Source organism: Salvelinus namaycush, chromosome 28 (genome assembly GCF_016432855.1).
Source record: "Salvelinus namaycush isolate Seneca chromosome 28, SaNama_1.0, whole genome shotgun sequence".
NCBI classification, from domain to species: Eukaryota; Metazoa; Chordata; class Actinopteri; order Salmoniformes; family Salmonidae; genus Salvelinus; species Salvelinus namaycush.
Window position 1 is genome coordinate 8,237,772 of NC_052334.1, and position 6,172 is coordinate 8,243,943.

General features: G+C 44.1%; 1 pseudogene; it reads right to left on the reverse strand.

The window, feature by feature from the left end:
* LOC120023015 overlaps positions 1 to 1,564 on the reverse strand; it is a 143,851-nt pseudogene extending 142,287 nt beyond the window's left edge.
* Between the last annotated feature and the right edge of the window lie 4,608 nt (positions 1,565 to 6,172).

Genomic DNA, 6,172 nt, shown 5'->3' on the forward strand with positions numbered 1-6,172 from the left:
TGGTAATGATAGCAGTTTAATGATGGTGGTGGTGGTAGTAGTGGTAATGATGATAGTAGTTGTAGTACCGATGTAATGGTGAAGATGTCCGTTATTTAGTTATAAGTTAGTTATAGTTTCATTTTTTTATTACATTACATTAGATTATTGACTGTTACCATTTTATTGTTACTATTTTTATATTTAATTTTGTATTATTATTTACTGCCATTCTATATTATTATTTGTCATTGTTTATAATTTTATTTCAATGTATATTGTATACATTGTTGCTTTGGCAATATTGACACAATGTTTTTCATGCCAATAAAGCAGCTTGAATTTGAATTTGAATTTGAGAGAGAGAGAGAGAGAGAGGGGGGTGAAGTGTGTGTATAACATGAATAATGAGGAATAGGCCTCCATGGTGACTTAATGCCCAGCCACATTACATCAAAAGTTTTGAATCCACACTGCTGCCTCGTGGGCAGATCTGACAGAACAAAAGACCAATCTCTGCGCCCTGACCAAGCAGCAGCCCAATGTGTTGCTTTATCTCTGTGCCCTGAGCAAGCAGCAGCCCAATGTGTTGCTTTATCTCTGTGCCCTGAGCAAGCAGCAGCCCAATGTGTTGCTTTATCTCTGTGCCCTGACCAAGCAGCATCCCAATGTGTTGCTTTATCTCTGTGCCCTGACCAAGCAGTAGCCCAATGTGTTGCTTTATCTCTGTGCCCTGACCAAGCAGCATCCCAATGTGTTGCTTTATCTCTGTGCCCTGACCAAGCATTAGCCCAATGTGTTGCTTTATCTCTGTGCCCTGACCAAGCATTAGCCCAATGTGTTGCTTTATCTCTGTGCCCTGACCAAGCATTAGCCCAATGTGTTGCTTTATCTCTGTGCCCTGACCAAGCATTAGCCCAATGTGTTGCTTTATCTCTGTGACCTGACCAAGCATTAGCCCAATGTGCTGCTTTATCTCTGTGACCTGACCAAGCATTAGCCCAATGTGCTGCTTTATCTCTGTGCCCTGACCAAGCATTAGCCCAATGTGTTGCTTTATCTCTGTGCCCTGACCAAGCATTAGCCCAATGTGTTGCTTTATCTCTGTGACCTGACCAAGCATTAGCCCAATGTGCTGCTTTATCTCTGTGTCCTGACCAAGCATTAGCCCAATGTGCTGCTTTATCTCTGTGCCCTGACCAAGCATTAGCCCAATGTGTTGCTTTATCTCTGTGCCCTGACCAAGCATTAGCCCAATGTGTTGCTTTATCTCTGTGACCTGACCAAGCAGCTGCCCAATGTGTTGCTTTATCTCTGTGACCTGACCAAGCATTAGCCCAATGTGTTGCTTTATCTCTGTGACCTGACCAAGCATTAGCCCAATGTGTTGCTTTATCTCTGTGCCCTGACCAAGCATTAGCCCAATGTGTTGCTTTATCTCTGTGACCTGACCAAGCATTAGCCCAATGTGTTGCTTTATCTCTGTGACCTTACCAAGCAGCATCCCAATGTGTTGCTTTATCTCTGTGCCCTGACCAAGCAGCTGCCCAATGTGTTGCTTTATCTCTGTGCCCTGACCAAGCATTAGCCCAATGTGTTGCTTTATCTCTGTGACCTTACCAAGCAGTAGCCCAATGTGTTGCTTTATCTCTGTGACCTGACCAAGCATTAGCCCAATGTGTTGCTTTATCTCTGTGCCCTGACCAAGCAGCTGCCCAATGTGTTGCTTTATCTCTGTGCCCTGACCAAGCAGTAGCCCAATGTGTTGCTTTATCTCTGTGACCTGACCAAGCATTAGCCCAATGTGTTGCTTTATCTCTGTGACCTTACCAAGCATTAGCCCAATGTGTTGCTTTATCTCTGTGACCTGACCAAGCATTAGCCCAATGTGTTGCTTTATCTCTGTGACCTGACCAAGCATTAGCCCAATGTGTTGCTTTATCTCTGTGACCTGACCAAGCATTAGCCCAATGTGTTGCTTTATCTCTGTGCCCTGACCAAGCAGCAGCCCAATGTGTTGCTTTATCTCTGTGCCCTGACCAAGCAGCTGCCCAATGTGTTGCTTTATCTCTGTGCCCTGACCAAGCAGCTGCCCAATGTGTTGCTTTATCTCTGTGACCTTACCAAGCATTAGCCCAATGTGTTGCTTTATCTCTGTGACCTGACCAAGCATTAGCCCAATGTGTTGCTTTATCTCTGTGACCTGACCAAGCATTAGCCCAATGTGTTGCTTTATCTCTGTGACCTGACCAAGCATTAGCCCAATGTGTTGCTTTATCTCTGTGCCCTGACCAAGCATTAGCCCAATGTGCTGCTTTATCTCTGTGACCTGACCAAGCATTAGCCCAATGTGTTGCTTTATCTCTGTGCCCTGACCAAGCAGTAGCCCAATGTGTTGCTTTATCTCTGTGACCTGACCAAGCATTAGCCCAATGTGTTGCTTTATCTCTGTGACCTGACCAAGCATTAGCCCAATGTGTTGCTTTATCTCTGTGCCCTGACCAAGCATTAGCCCAATGTGTTGCTTTATGTCTGTGCCCTGACCAAGCATTAGCCCAATGTGTTGCTTTATCTCTGTGACCTGACCAAGCATTAGCCCAATGTGTTGCTTTATCTCTGTGCCCTGACCAAGCAGTAGCCCAATGTGCTGCTTTATCTCTGTGTCCTGACCAAGCATTAGCCCAATGTGCTGCTTTATCTCTGTGACCTGACCAAGCATTAGCCCAATGTGCTGCTTTATCTCTGTGTCCTGACCAAGCATTAGCCCAATGTGCTGCTTTATCTCTGTGCCCTGACCAAGCATTAGCCCAATGTGCTGCTTTATCTCTGTGTCCTGACCAAGCAGCAGCCCAATGTGTTGCTTTATCTCTGTGTCCTGACCAAGCAGCAGCCCTTGTGTTGCTTTATCTCTGTGTCCTGACCAAGCAGTAGCCCAATGTGTTGCTTTATCTCTGTGCCCTGACCAAGCATTAGCCCAATGTGTTGCTTTATCTCTGTGCCCTGACCAAGCAGTAGCCCAATGTGTTGCTTTATCTCTGTGACCTGACCAAGCATTAGCCCAATGTGTTGCTTTATCTCTGTGCCCTGACCAAGCAGCTGCCCAATGTGTTGCTTTATCTCTGTGCCCTGACCAAGCAGCTGCCCAATGTGTTGCTTTATCTCTGTGAACTGACCAAGCATTAGCCCAATGTGTTGCTTTATCTCTGTGTCCTGACCAAGCATTAGCCCAATGTGTTGCTTTATCTCTGTGTCCTGACCAAGCAGTAGCCCAATGTGCTGCTTTATCTCTGTGACCTGACCAAGCATTAGCCCAATGTGTTGCTTTATCTCTGTGTCCTGACCAAGCATTAGCCCAATGTGTTGCTTTATCTCTGTGCCCTGACCAAGCATTAGCCCAATGTGTTGCTTTATCTCTGTGTCCTGACCAAGCATTAGCCCAATGTGTTGCTTTATCTCTGTGTCCTGACCAAGCATTAGCCCAATGTGCTGCTTTATCTCTGTGACCTGACCAAGCATTAGCCCAATGTGTTGCTTTATCTCTGTGCCCTGACCAAGCATTAGCCCAATGTGTTGCTTTATCTCTGTGCCCTGACCAAGCATAAGCCCAATGTGTTGCTTTATCTCTGTGACCTGACCAAGCATTAGCCCAATGTGTTGCTTTATCTCTGTGACCTGACCAAGCATTAGCCCAATGTGTTGCTTTATCTCTGTGACCTGACCAAGCATTAGCCCAATGTGTTGCTTTATCTCTGTGCCCTGACCAAGCAGTAGCCCAATGTGTTGCTTTATCTCTGTGACCTGACCAAGCATTAGCCCAATGTGTTGCTTTATCTCTGTGACCTTACCAAGCAGTAGCCCAATGTGTTGCTTTATCTCTGTGCCCTGACCAAGCATTAGCCCAATGTGCTGCTTTATCTCTGTGACCTGACCAAGCAGCAGCCCAATGTGTTGCTTTATCTCTGTGCCCTGACCAAGCATTAGCCCAATGTGTTGCTTTATCTCTGTGCCCTGACCAAGCATTAGCCCAATGTGTTGCTTTATCTCTGTGACCTGACCAAGCATTAGCCCAATGTGTTGCTTTATCTCTGTGACCTGACCAAGCATTAGCCCAATGTGTTGCTTTATCTCTGTGACCTGACCAAGCATTAGCCCAATGTGTTGCTTTATCTCTGTGCCCTGACCAAGCAGTAGCCCAATGTGTTGCTTTATCTCTGTGACCTGACCAAGCATTAGCCCAATGTGTTGCTTTATCTCTGTGACCTTACCAAGCAGTAGCCCAATGTGTTGCTTTATCTCTGTGCCCTGACCAAGCATTAGCCCAATGTGTTGCTTTATCTCTGTGCCCTGACCAAGCATTAGCCCAATGTGTTGCTTTATCTCTGTGACCTTACCAAGCAGCATCCCAATGTGTTGCTTTATCTCTGTGCCCTGACCAAGCATTAGCCCAATGTGCTGCTTTATCTCTGTGCCCTGACCAAGCATTAGCCCAATGTGTTGCTTTATCTCTGTGTCCTGACCAAGCATTAGCCCAATGTGTTGCTTTATCTCTGTGAGCTGACCAAGCATAAGCCCAATGTGTTGCTTTATCTCTGTGCCCTGAGCAAGCAGCAGCCCAATGTGTTGCTTTATCTCTGTGAGCTGACCAAGCATTAGCCCAATGTGCTGCGTCACCTAAAGCTTCTGAGCCAGCAAAACCTTGCTGCTTAAAATACAGCAAGAAAACATGGTAAGCCCTAACACTTTCTATTAAGTCCATAATCTGTAACGCATTATGAACACAGTCATGATGACGATGATTAGGTCTGACCCCATTTAGTCGACTGGTCGATTGTTTGTTCAATAGGCTGTCGGTAGACCAAGATGTCGAGCAGTATATTTTATGGTACATGAGTCACCTGTCTGATTCACACCTGTCTCAGCGGACTAATCATTTTTATTTATTTATTTCACCTTTATTTAACCAGGTAGGCAAGTTGAGAACAAGTTCTCATTTACAATTGCGACCTGGCCAAGAGAAAGCATAGCAGTTCGACACATACAACAACACAGAGTTACACATGGAGTAAAACAAACATACAGTCAATAATACAGTAGAAAAATAAGTCTATATACAATGTGAGCAAGTGAGGTGAGATAAGGGAGGTGAAGGCAAAAAAAAGGCCATGGTGGCGAAGTAAATACAATATAGCAAGTAAAACACTGGAATGGTAGATTTGCAGTGGAAGAATGTGCAAAGTAGAGATAGAAATAATGGGGTGCAAAGAGCAAAATAAATAAATAAATAAATACAGTAGGGAAAGAGGTAGTTGTTTGGGCGGAGGCCACGGGTGGGACGGCACACCAGTAGCACCAGTAGTAAATTTACCGTTCATTCTCATCATTTCTAATCTATAATGTTTGTTTGGTTATGGTCATTTCTGTTAATGCATTCAATATATTATTATTACAGTCTTTTACCACTCTCATTGTTGGAAGAGCCTCAACCTAGGCTACACTTCTTGAACTGCACTGTTGGTTAAGGGCTTGTAAGTAAGCATTTCACAGTAAGGTCTACACTTGTTGTATTCGGCGCATGTGACAAATAAAGTTTGATTTGATTTGAGGAAAACGTTTTGGTTTATTTCATTCCATTTAGGAGATGACAATTTATTCATTGTTGTTTGTTTGTAGTGCTCCTGTCAATGTTGAGTAAGGACACGCCCCTGATTACACATAGGCCTAAGCTACCTAACCTGTGTGCAAATGTAGGCCTATAAATGTGCCCATTTGGGGATCTGATAGTATTTCTGATCATCTTAACTCACGATCACTGTGGAACTTCTCAAAGTAATGTTTTCTTCACCTCAAAACAGCAAGTAAACAAGGTCTGTTTCTACATCCATTGAGAACGACAATAGTTCCTCAACGTAGCTTTTTGAAAAATCTTTCCAGCTCACTTTCAGTAACCACTCAGTGTGAAAGGGGGGAAAAAATGTCATGCTCTGATCTGGTGTAAAAGTCATGAAATAGGCTAGCAAGAGCTTCAGGCCAGACCCAAGTTAATAGTTGATACAATGTTTCAAGTTCCTTGCCGACAGTCGATGCGTAGCCAATGTGATTTATATGATATTTTTATTTGTTGGCTTTATTTATGTAGGCATATTTTTACATAGTTGGCAATGGCAATAGAAGTTACTTTGAGAATTTTGATTAA